Consider the following 13520-nt stretch of genomic DNA (forward strand, 5'->3'; position numbering starts at 1 on the left):
TATACCTGATGAGACTACCACACTCCTCAGAAATATAACCTAAACTTTCATCTAGTGGAAGAAGCTTCAAAATCCAATCACAAGGTCATAGATGAACCTGGAAGATTTCTGGAAATGTACTTGCCAGATTTTACCTGTTTTACCATTGGGAATATTCCTGGGATTACATATACGCCGTTTTATTAGGTAGAATTTATAACGGAAAATATGGTTGTCCTGGAATAGATTCAACACAGGATGAGTTGGGGATGCAGACGTGATGAAGTGATGCAGGCCCCTTACATAGAATTGCTTTACTCTATTTCCTCCGCCTGGGGAAAATCCTACTCCTCCTTTATAATCCAACTTAAATAATTCTTAAATCACATTTTTCCCCACAATCCTCAGGAGAGGCTTATCAGAGGCTGGATAAAAAAAAATAAACAAACAAAACCAAGAAAAGAAGAAGCTCAGCATGGCATGTTGGGGTGACATGAATACTAGAAGATCCAGATAATGAGAAGCATTGGGCCCAGACTACTCAGCACCCTTCCCGAGCTAAGATGTATAGATTTTCTCATCTGCAATGGGAAATCAACTAAGGATTTAAAGCAGGACCATAATGATTACCTGAGTTAGGGCAGTAGTAGACGAAGACAGAAAGGAAAGGATTAATTTGGAAGACATTAGGACAATAGAATCAATAGGAACAAGAGGCTGCCTGCATGAGGAGGAGAGCTAAGGCTTATTCCAGGTTCCAAGGCTGGGTGCCTAAAAAAACATCTATCCTCTGAAAAGAATGTAGAAATGAAGAGCTGGATTAATTTAAAAATACATTGCATTAGGTTTTTTCTTGTCGGATTTTAAATTGTTAGCAACTGTAGGACTCCAGTCATTGAAGATTTTTTTTTTCTTTAATAATAACAAAGAGTAACAGTTTTCAAATGGCAGTTAGTGAATCAGAAATTTCTGGGGACTTTGTGAAAAAAAATACAGATTCCTGTGCCCCAATCTCACAGATTCTAATTTAGAAACTCAGTGAGGGCCCTGGAAATCTGCGTTAAAAACAAAACAAGGGGCCGGCCCAGTGGTGTAGTGGTGAAGTTTGCATACTCCGCTTCGGCAGCCCAGGGTTGCCAGTTCAGATCCCGGGTGCAGACCTAGACGCTGCTCATCAAGCTATGCTGTGGCGGCATCCTATATACAAAATAGAGGAAGATTGGCACAGATGTTAGCTCAGGGACAATCTTCCTCATGCAAAAAGAGGAGGATTGGCAACAGATATTAGCTCAGAGGCCATCTTCCTAACCAAAAAAAAAAAAAAAACTCCAAATCCCCAGATGATTCTAATATGCAGCCAGGTGTGGGAAACACAACTATGTGCCTCTGCCTTTGGCTAGTTAAAGATCTCAAAATTCTAGGTGAATTTTTAATGAATAAGGATGCTGAAAGATGTGAAATAAAAATAACAGTAAAGTTGTAGGTATCAGTAAAATTTCAGAGTCAGAGCATAATTTTGAAAGAAAAATAGACTTGTCTTCACACACATGGAGGTCTAATTTAATTTAGTTCCCATTACCTTTTTATTTTTAACTTGGAGCAAAAATATATTTATTTTTCCCTTAATTCCCTTTGTAGTCTTAAATACCTGCTCTGTAAATGAACTTAGGCTTTTTATTCAAGATGTGTAAAATAGCTGGGGACAATTTTTCTTCTTTTTTTTCTGTTCCATAAAAGTATTGGTTCATTAAATTGTAACTTTAGTAAATGCTCTTATTTAATATTTATTGAGTATAAACAATATGTCAAGTGCTGACAAACTATAGTCTTTTCACAGCAAATATAATATAGTTCTTTCATTTCTTACTCATGCTCCAATTTAAACGTCCTCATTCCTTCCTTGGTAAGCCAAGGAATCCTTCTGTTTGTGTTTACTGTAAAATTTTCAGGCCAGATATCTTATTTATATTTGTCATGAAAAATTTTACACTTAAAAATAAGATAACATGAAAATGGAATAAAACAACTTTAATTTCTTAGAACATGAGATAAAGTATTAGGGAAAAGAAGGCAATTAGAAAAGGCATTAGGAACAAATTATATTCATTAAATCCCCTGGCGTTATTCCAAATGGAAATTCTTTTGATAAGAGAAATCAATGTTATTATTACTCAAGAATAAAGAACAGTAGGATGAATCCAGGGTAAATATTAAGTTGCAGAGTGCTAAGTCATGTATAAAGAAGTTTGTTTAAGAAGAAGAATTACTTCTTATGTCCACTGGATGCATCCATGTAGATATGCAAATTTACCAACTTCTTGACTCTGGAAATTAACCAAGATTCTACCAGGCACTATCCTCTTTGGCTAACACATATGTGTCTACGGGGCAAAGAACTTCAAAAGGCTCTCAGCCTTCAGCAGAAACTCTGACAGAATGGTGACAAGAGCAGTCAAATGCATAAAAGTAGAAAATGACCCATACTCACCTCAGAGCTATTTCAAGCTTTCCAAGTATACGTCCAAAATTACATCTATCGATCTTTATTTTCAGGGATAGAAGACAGACAGTGGTTTTCAGGAACTCCTTAAAATATGTAGAATAACTGTAAACAACATCTTCTGGATAGAATTTCTTTTTGAATAGAGTTCCTAAAATGGACCAGGAGGTCTTTTCACCTCTGACAATACGGACAAGCAGATAGACACTGTATTACAGGGTTGCCACTGGTCATTAATTTTCCCAGTCAGGATGACCAAGTGGACTGAGTCCAGTCTGAAGACTAGGTCATAGTCAAGTCTAAATTTGGCATCCCCTATGACTGTCCTATTAACCTTAGATCCATAAGTTAACCCATAGCAGGCAGAGTAGCCCAGCTGAGCGTATCAAGCAGAACCCATGCCCATTTCACGACAAGTTGAAGGCTTAGAGCCTATTATTTCTTGGCTGAAGGAAGGTCAAGAGTATCCCAAATTAAATCAGGAAAACAGAATGGTATGAGTTTACTACTTAGACTACAGGAACAGATCTGACACCCTATGGAGAAGAAAGGGCAAAGGGTAAAGCTGACGGGACAAATTTTATGGCAGGGTGACAAAGAACAGCAGGGAGTAAGAGGAGCACTTTGAATTCTGTGCAGAGTTCAGCGGCAATGATCCACGGGCTCTCAGAGAACTGGTCTTCTCACAGAAGCTGCATCGGCAGTGCTGGTAGAGCAACGGGACTCCTTCCAAAAGTTTGAGAGCAGCAGTTTACGAAGCTGCCAGAATGGAATAACATAAAGCAAGACTGTGTGTGATCACTTGTACATCACCCTTGAGTATTTCCAGATACAACCAGCTAGATTTAGTGGGAAAAGAGTGGTCTTTATAACAGAAATGGGGTAAGAAATTAGCGACATATTTCATTACTACCTTAAGCAGGTGAGGCCCAGGACCATTCAGATTGCAGAATTTTGTGGATGTCATCTGACAATGTAATAATAATAATAAATAATTTCCCATAATAATTTTTAAATAAACTTTTTCTTTTGGAATAATTTTAGTACAGAGTTCTTGTACTTGTCATGCAGTTTTCCCTAACGTTAACATCTTACATAACTGTTATATTTGTCAAAATTAAGAAAATAATAGTGGCACATCACTATTAACTAAACTACAGACTTTATTCAGACATTATCAGTTTTTCCACCAATGCACTTTTACTGTTCAAGGGCCTTTTACTGCTTCAATCCACAGTAGCACATAGCAGCATGATTTTATTAAATTACAGAGTAATCAATTCAAAAATACATACTGTGTATCTAAACAGTGTGCAAGACTATTCTCTTCAAGGTATTACAGTCTAATAGGAAAAAAAAAGCAAAAGAAGTCACAATTGTAGCATCTTATGATAAATGCTGTGATAGGATCAGGCACTGTGGACTCTAGAAGCACACAAAGAAGGCTAAGATAGCCTAGGTAAGGTGACATTTTCTCTGAAATCCCCAAACAGGGATAAGGGTTGGAAGGCAATTGACTGAAGGTAGAGAAAGCTGTTCCAGGTAGAGGAAACATCTTTTAGGTGAATAAGTCTTTAAAAAGTTCTGTATAGGTATATATAAACTGTATACATAAATGGCTTTGAAAACTTGCTTTTGTTCAAATTTTCATAAAACATTGTCTTTTTCATCCTCTTGAAGCTGTGAAAACATTTAAAAAATCAATCATTAAATGTGGCATAGGTGGTTCCTGGTAAATTCATAGGTATTGACATTCTCTAGCCTAATTTATCTTATTCATTCTTAGTGTTGGATGCATAATCTGGTGGTACTGACTATCGGTTCTCTATTTTAATATATGTTTGTATATTCTTTTAATGTTAATAATTTATCACAACTATTTTAAATTGTAAACCCCTAGGAGGCAATAACCTGTTATATATCGCCAAGTGACTGATTTAATTCCAGATACCAATGGTGCTTCAATAAATACTGTTTAAATCACTATTTTTCCCTTGGTAGATATGGGAAACAGGTGATCGCTATGCATGCATGTGTGTGTAAGTTTTGAGGAGAGAAAGAGTGATTGAGTTCATTGTTTTTTCTTCTGAAAAAATACTGTGTTGATAATGATAGAATGAAAGAAGATAGAATCTGAGCTCCTGAAACTATAACTGAATGTTAAATGGAAACATAAAATGTTTAGTTTAAGACGGAAGCCAACTAACAATACCTTAATTTCTTCCAACTTCCCATTAAAATACCAATGATGATATCCATGTAATGCTTATAAATCTTTAAGCCAAATCATTCCTAGAATGATATTGTAGTTAAAAGAAAACACATACACATATATTTCATGTCTCTAAATGTAGTATCAAAATAACCAAAACCCTTTACATGTATTTCTTGAAGACTGCAAAGTAAACACAGACTTCAATATTTCTCATTTCTCTTTCTTTTTGCCTTCACATACCACAACTGTTCTATCTATTTTCAGAAATTCATCTCCTCAACTGAAAGAATTCCATTCAACTGTCAACAACTGTAAAGCATCTGAGATTTTACCCTACTTTCAAGCTAAGAAGTTAGCTTCCACTGTTTCATGGATGCTGGCAGAAGATACGGTACTTCTGGGTCAGAGATAAGAACTGTTTATTACTCACAGCAATAGTAATGGCTGGAACGTCCACATCATTGTACGAGTTTCTTGAGTCCCAGTTCCAAAGAAGTGATGCAAAGAATGCCAGATAACAAGCCAGTGGATTGTCTGATAGGAGAGGAACACTGAACTTAGGGAACAAAAATATTTTATAATGCATACCTGTCCTTTGCCCTATAGAGAGATATTATCTTTATTTTACTGGACACTAAACAGACTTTTCCTTTGCTCCAGAGGGAGACACTATGTCTAGCTACCAGGGCCATCCACTAAATATTATTTCAAACATAGTCTAGAACAAAAGACAGTCAGTGCCTTACTCACAAGACATGCAAAAATGTGAGCCCCATGGAGAATTGTCTCCCTACAGTAACCTCTGCCAAATGTGCTTCTTACTATTCTCCCCTTCCCCTTTCCTATTAATTCTATCTAAAAGCTCAGTGTTCTATCTGGCAAGACCAGACCCTCTATGAAGAGCCATGGAAGAGGAGAAATGGCAATGGGCCAAAGATGTCTCTCTCTGTGTGTGTGTGTGTGTGTGTGTGTGTGTGTGTGTGTATGCGCACGCGCGCTTTAGGATGAGACGGCGGTAGTCTAGGAATATCTATAAACTACAACTTTGTCTGTATCATAAAGAAAGAAGACATATCACAGTTGAAATGTCGATATAGTCTATACGACAATGTCTAGGGAGAATTTTTATTAACTACAGTTTGAAGAAAGTACATTTAGAAAAACTTTTTCTTGTAAAACACATACATTATCTGCTAAAACACAAAAACAAAGGAGAGTGGATATAAAAATCTTTGATATAGCCATATGTTCACCTCTAACTCTGAGACTAAGATGATGTATCAGAAGATGTACTGAACAACGAATCCAGACTGTATCTCCCTAGCACTGTGATCCGAGAGAGGCAGGACCATATCATGCTTAAGAACAAAAGTCTGAATCCAGGTCACTTGCTTTAGTCCAGAATTTGCCAGTCATTAAAGCATGCTGTATCTTTGTGTCCTCATATATAAAATGTCAGTGATAATAGTATATGCTTCACCGGAATCTTGAGAAGATAAAACGGACTGATAAACGTACCGTAGTCCCCTTTATTGGTGGGGAATACGTTCCAAGACCTCAGTGAATGCCTGAAACCACTGATATACCAGACCCTATATATACTGTTTTTTCCTATACATGCATTCCTATGATAAAGTTTAATTTATAAATTAGGCACAGTAAGAGATTAACAACAATAACTAATAATAAAACAGAACAATATACTATAATAAAAGTTACCGTAGATCTTAACAACCTCAGCATGTGGATTTTTTTTTCTTTCCCTATTATTATTAAAGTCGAGAACTTTTACCTTTTCACTTAAAGGAAGCACTTTATGGCTTCTCCTTGGCATATCCGAATTGCTAGTAACCACTACTCTTGTTATTTGGGGCCACTATTAAGTAAAATAAGGGTTACTTGAACACAAGCACTGTGATATTGTGAAAATGATCTGATAACCGAGAAGGCTACTAAGTAACTATAGGGAGGGTAGCATATATAGCGTGGATATGCTGGACAAAGGGATGATTCATGACTAGGGTGAGATGGAGCTGAAGAGCATGGGATTTCATCACGCTACTCAAAATGGCATGCAATTTAAAACATAAATTGTTTATTTCTAGAATTTTCCATTTAATAGTTTTGGACTGCAGTTGCCTGCTGGTAACTGAAACCATGGAAAGAGAAACTGCAGATAAACGGGGACTTCTGTAATGTGTTTAGAACCACACCTGCAGAGTAAATGCTCAAGACATGTTAGCTGATTATCTTCTGAGGCAGTCCTTGCAATCACAGTACATCTTCTCCATCATCCTTACACCATCACGACCACTCTACCCTTGCCTTCCCAGTGAATCTTTCTATATTTATTCTGAAATTACAAATTCTCAGTATATTTGTGTCTTGTGTTTCAACAATCTTGGGAGCTTGGTACTTGGAAAGTATTAAATATATTGAAAAAAGGTAAAATAATATCTGCGTGTGGTGGGTTTTAAAGCAATATAATCATCCCTAACTAAAAGAGAAACATAATTTGGTTTTTATTTATAAACAATTCCATTTTCTCAGCAATTTCATAGTTATATTTCTTAATTTATATTCTAAATTTTTTAAAGTGGAAAGTCTTAATCATATAAAAAAGTACAGTTGACGATATAACGAACCCTCACCCACCTTGCAAAACTATAAATAGGGCCAAACTTATTTCCCAAATTACTCTTCCAGCTAGTCCCAATCTCAGATATCCCAGCTGTATCCCAAGCTACTCTCCATATTCCAAATTATTTTGAAAGAAATACGAGACATCCTAATTATTTCATCTCTATATATTTAAGCATGAGAATCACGTCTAACCTAAATACTCTCTTTTATGAACTGATGTATGCTATTCAACGTGTCTAGCAAACCACCTCAGGATTTAAAATTTTACTTCAAATATAATAATTTTTGTCTTATTTTCTTCATTCCATATTTCTCCGTTATATTTTCCATTCTAATGTCATTTATACTTTTTAAAACAGCATTATTGAGGTATAATTGATATACAAAAACTGTACTTATTTAATGCATACAATGTAATGAGTTTTGACATATTTCTACACCCACGAAACCATCACAACAATCAACGTAATAAACATATCCATCATCTCCAAAGTTTCCTCATGCCCTCCCCAAACTTTTTTTGTGGTAAGAACACTTAAAATGAGATTTACCCTCTTAACAATGTTATTTTTATAATTTTTTATTTTATTTTATTTTTCCCCCAAAGCCCCAGTAGACAGTTGTATGTCATAGCTGCACATCCTTCTTCTAGTTGCTGTATGTGGGATGCGGCCTCAGCATGGCCGGAGAGGCGGTGCATCAGTGCGCGCCCGGGATCCGAACCCGGGTCGCCAGTAGTGGAACTCACGCACTTAACCGCTAAGCCACAGGGCCAGCCCTTAACAACATTTTTAAGTGCACAATACAGTATTCTTAACTATAGGCACTATGTTTTATAGCAGATCTCTAGAACTTATCCATCTTATATAACTGAAACTTTAAACCATTGAACAACTTTCTATCTCCCCCAGCAACCACCACTGTACTCTCTGCTTCTCAAAGTTTGATTATTTTGATACCTCATACAAGTGGAATCATGCAGTATTTGTCTTTCTGTGACTGGCTTATTTCACTTAGCATAATGACCTCCAGGTTTATCCATGTTGTCACCTATGGCAGGATTTCCTTTTTTTAAAGCTGAATAATGTTCCACCGAATGTATATACCACCTTTTCTTTATCCATTCATCCATTGATGGACATTTAGGTTGCTTCCATATCTTTTCTATTGTGAATAGTGTTGTAATGAACATGAAAATGTAGATATCTCATTGAAACCCTGATTTCAATTCCTTTGGATATATACCCAGAGTGGGACTGCTGTATCATATAGTAGTTCTACTTTTGATTTTATGAGGAACCTCCATACTGTTTTCCATAGTGACTGCACCATTTTACATCCCACCAACAAGGATTCCATTCTTTATTTCCAAAATAGATTTCAGAAAAACAGTGAAGCACACAAAATGTAACAATGACACTGTTATTAAGATGCAGTGCAGTGAACACACCTTAGAAGAACATAGAGTATTACATATTTATGATATATGAGTAAACATTATATTTTCTCTACTGAGGAAAGCATATTCTAGCAAAACTAAGGCCGAAAAAATGATATATGAAAACTATCGAAATAAAAATGCCATAATGGAAGTTAAGAGTGTAGTGGTAGAAAGTAATAAGGACATTTAGCCCTGGTTTGAGAATAGCTTTGTCTAGAAAAAAGCCATTTAGGAAAAGGCAGAAACACAATACTCCAAATAGTGGATGCTCAGAGCTATAGTCTTTCACATTCTTTGCTGGGAACAAAGAAGAATTACATTCTGGCTATGCGACTGTAGCAAAAATAAAGACCTTGACGTCCAAAGAGCCTCAGCTCAGGAGAACAGAATAAAATAACTGAGAAGTCCAGGAATTAGTCTATGAACTAGGCATATCTATTCTGGGAAAGGTAATCTGTTAGGATAAAGGTGCATAGTCAGGGGAGGGGGTGCAAATAGAACTAAAAAAAATCTATTTGCAAATGTCAACCAGAACATATGGCTTAATTTTGAGTAACTAAAAAGTACACTGGGCTTTTTAAACTATCCCACAAAAGAAATGACAATTATCCTGAAGAGAGTTATATATATGTGTAAGCGTTTGAGGGGGGAGGCATTCTACATAAAATAATAGAATATTTTATGACATCTATTTATTGCCATCAGATATATGCAAAAATTATGGCCTCTATGGGGCCGGCCTGGTGGAGCAAGTGGTTAGGTGCACGCGCTCCACTGCGGCGGCCCGGGTTCACCGGTTCGGATCCCGGGTGCACACCGACGCACCACTAGTCAGGCTATGCTGTGGCTGGCGTCCCATGTAAAGTGGAGGAAGATGGGCAGGGATGTTAGCCCAGGGCCAGTCTTCCTCAGCAAAAAAAAAAAAAAAAGGAGGATTGGCAGATGTTAGCTCAGGGCCGATCTTCCTCACACACGCACACAAAAACATGGCCACTAAAAATTAGAGTAGGGAGACGTATTGAACAAATTCACTATCAAAAAGGCAAAATAAAAGAGAAAACTATATTAAATGAGAAAAGAAGGAAATAAAACCAACAATGAAATAATCTACCATTATGCCAGCTGAGACAAGGTTGGATGTTATAAACCACAACTTCACTAATGGGTGGTACACAGCTGAACAGCTCAACCAGAACACAACAGAAAAGAAGAAAGGAATGAGAACCTCGAGGAAAGAAAGTGACAGTTCTGGTGGACTTAGAGTGGTGTCCCCAACTACAGAATGGTGTCCCCAAGTACAGAATGGTGTCCCCAACTACAGAATGGTGTCCCAAAGGAAAAATAAGAGGAAACGGAATGGAAGCAAGAATCAACTACACAACAGGAAACAAAGAAAAAACGGCTCTAAACTGAAGAAGAAATTCAAGTTGACAAGATAAAGGATTTTAATACGATTACTAAAACTCAATTTAAAAAAAAATAATCAGGTAGAGTATGGCCTTCCTGAAAATTTCAAAATTAGAGAAATACATACAGGTAAACGAAGAGAAAAATCAAATTAATACAAGGGTTCAAAAATAAAATCTTCCTCATAAGTATTTCCTAGAACATTAAGTTTTTAAAAAGAAAGTATTGCTTCTAGAATTTGCTTGATATCTCTTTTACATTTTTTCTTAAAGATGTTTTAATGTAAGTAATATATGTACATATGAAAAAGTCACACTATACATTAAGAGATAAAATGAAAGTTGAATTCCGTGCTTCACTCTCTGTCTGGTCTCCTGGCCCCTAACCTGAAGGTAAACAATATTAGCAGTTATTTGTGTATCCTCCACTAAAAATAGTACATACTTATGTATAAGATAGATAGACAAACTTGTTACTTTAATACATGCTTATATAGAATTTCCTATGCACTGAGAACTGTTATAAGCACTTTAAAAATTATCTATCTTATATTATTCTGTATGTACTATTTGTCATTTTTAATATAAATTTACAAATATATGTTAACAGTGTGTTTTCCTGTATTAGACCATACAGATTTGTGCCATTCTTTTTAACAGTTACGCAGTATTTCATGCCCACAGAATTTTTGAGGTCAAATATTATAACCCAAAATGCTATACCTAGCCAGCTTATTATCATATTTATTTCTGAAGTCAACAGAAAACCTTCTCAACTATGCAACTAAAAAAATGTGCCAATTGTATAAATTCTTGAGAAGATTACTTATGTCTACAGCCAAAAATATACCTCTCAAAATCAAGAATGCAATAATAAAGAGGCCATATTAACAAGAACTAAAGTGACTACTGGTCCCAATTAAATTAATGGGACCAATACTTTTATAAAATGATTACAAGTAACTTATTAACGTTATAAAAATAATAGTAGAAGTTGTGATATATTAACAATAAGACAAATCTTGTGTAATATGAAGCCTTTGGCTATATTAACAAAATCTCTAAAGTGGTAGACATGGGCACATATATTGCACAAGATTATTTGTACACAAGAAGGAAGAAAATATATCTACTGTTTTAATTTCTCCAATTAATAAATATGGTTTTAAGAATACAGTTGTAATATATGAAGTTAAAAACAAAAAGAAATAAGAAAAAATGAATGAAACATATAACAGTAAACCAAAAAGTATGTGTTAAAGAAGATTTAAAACAATGGAAACAGAAAACGAATGCAAAAAATAAAAGCAAAAAATAAAAAAGATAATACTAATAGTGAAAAAATATTTTTTAAAATGTTTGGAAGCTGTAATATCAATGAGTTAAACTTTTGTATTAAAACTTCCGTTCTCTTAATTGGGTATGAAACAAAATCCTCTGCATATTGTCCACAAAATAATGCAGAAAATATAAAAATTAAAGCATGTGCAGATCTACATCAGCCTAGCACAAGTAAAAAGGATCTAAGAGTGAGTAACAATATTAACATCAAAGTAGAATTTAAGATTAAAATAAATATGAAAAATATTCCTTAAAAATGTGTAATAATCATGAAACTGTATGTGCTGAAGACACAGAATTAAAATGTATATTTAAAAACTATTCAAAATGGTAGGCTTAATTGAGAGAAACCCAATTCAGATGACATATTTAACAATTATTAATAGATCATTTAGGACATGGGATAGATACACACACACACAGACCCCATACACATTACAGAGGATAAATCTATTTTTAAATCTATCTTCAAATGCCCTTGAAACATATATGCTACAAAATCTCAATAAATATTTTATGTAGGAACTGTAGAGCACACATTTTCTGAATGCAATGCAATAAAACTGAATGTTTAATAAAAAACTAACTTACTTAAGGGCTCGCTTTGTATGTCAGACACTGTTCTTGGCACACTCTACAAAAAAGATAAATATATCTTCATTAGAAGCTATCATACTAGTAGGGGGAGACTGACAATAAACAAAATAAGGAAAATATATAGCTTATTTTATGCAGATGAGAGATACAAAGAGAAAAAAGCAGGAAAGAGGAGGAGAGGGTACAATTCTGAATGGGGTGATCAGAAATGTTTTCATTAGGAAGATGAAATAAAGAAATATCTGAAGAAGGTGGAAGATTATTCCAGGCAGCAGGAACACTAAATTTACAATCTTTGGGGAAAACAGAAATTACCAGAAGTAATTCGAGCTTAATAAGGAAAATGGAATAAAGCATTGACTACAGTAAAAACTGAAGAAGATTTGGAGAAATTAGGATTTGTAAAAGTTCTATGTTCAGACAATTTATGGTTAAAAGAAAGCGCCATTGTTAGTTGTTGTTATTAGTGCCCAAGGAGCATACTGTAAATAAAAAGTATATATATATATATTTATATGGTTAAAATATCAGTATTATAATAAAAGAGGAATTTTTAACTTTGCTTGGGACTGTTCTAAATTGGTTTCCAGAAAGGTAATATTTTAGCCAAGACATGAAATACAGATCAAAATTCCAAAGCAGATGAAGGATTAATGTCAATTTAGACAAGAGGTGTTGAAACATGAAGACACAGAGACATGAGAAAGCATGCATATGTCTAATGTCACATGGCAAAAGTTAGATATGGTGGATGTCATTTACATAATTTGGAATCTCTTCAGGAATGGAAAGGAGAGTTTTAAGCAAAAATTCTTTTTTCATACTAACTGTCAGTTTACATTTTAGGAAGATCTATGGATGTTTGATTGAAGAGAAGGGAAAACACGGGTCAAAGAGGCTGGATAAGAGGCTATGCATGTGGTGTTGGTGAGAGATGATGAAGGCATGACCTGAGTAGTAACTAGAATGATATCTTCATTAAAAATGTCTACCAGCCTCTGCATGTTTGAAGATCCACCACTGCCAGCACTACTGTGATCTCCATGTATGAACACGGTCACTCCCACAGATGTTCTTTCTCCAGGGAGTCTTCCTTTAACTAACTCTCAGAACAGGACAAGCCATGGTAGAAGGACTTCCAGATGTTCCTCAGCCAGTTCCAACACCACCAAATGTCATTCGACCAGTAATATCTAGCAATTAAAGATTGGAATCCTGTACATCTATTTTAACAGGTCTGGACAACTACTTGAGAGGCCACTGACAACCTGGCCAAGATCCTCATTTTTTCCCATTTGCTGAAACGCAAGCCCTGGATCTATCTGAAGATATCCATGGAGACTCCTTGGTCCCACATTGTATCTAGTCAAGGAAGACAACCTCATAATGTCAAAATAT

The 13520-nt window shown here is 35.3% G+C and overlaps 1 long non-coding RNA gene across 2 annotated transcripts in view; it reads right to left on the bottom strand.

Moving 5' to 3' along the window:
• Positions 1-2054: 2054 nt before the first annotated feature.
• The window catches only part of LOC147916112 (uncharacterized), a 40754-nt gene continuing 29288 nt past the window's right edge, over positions 2055-13520 (bottom strand). The window contains exons 2-4 of one of the 2 annotated variants that reach the window (XR_015553412.1): positions 12117-12159; positions 5125-5228; positions 2055-4159 (exon numbers count right to left, since the gene is read on the bottom strand). This is a non-coding gene — a long non-coding RNA (uncharacterized LOC147916112). The remainder of the gene's footprint in view (positions 4160-5124; positions 5229-12116; positions 12160-13520) is intronic. The other variant, XR_015553411.1, reaches the window with a different exon arrangement.

The sequence above is a fragment of the Ceratotherium simum genome, chromosome 10 (assembly GCF_057802395.1).
Source record: "Ceratotherium simum simum isolate JZ-2026a chromosome 10, ASM5780239v1, whole genome shotgun sequence".
NCBI lineage: Eukaryota > Metazoa > Chordata > Mammalia > Perissodactyla > Rhinocerotidae > Ceratotherium > Ceratotherium simum.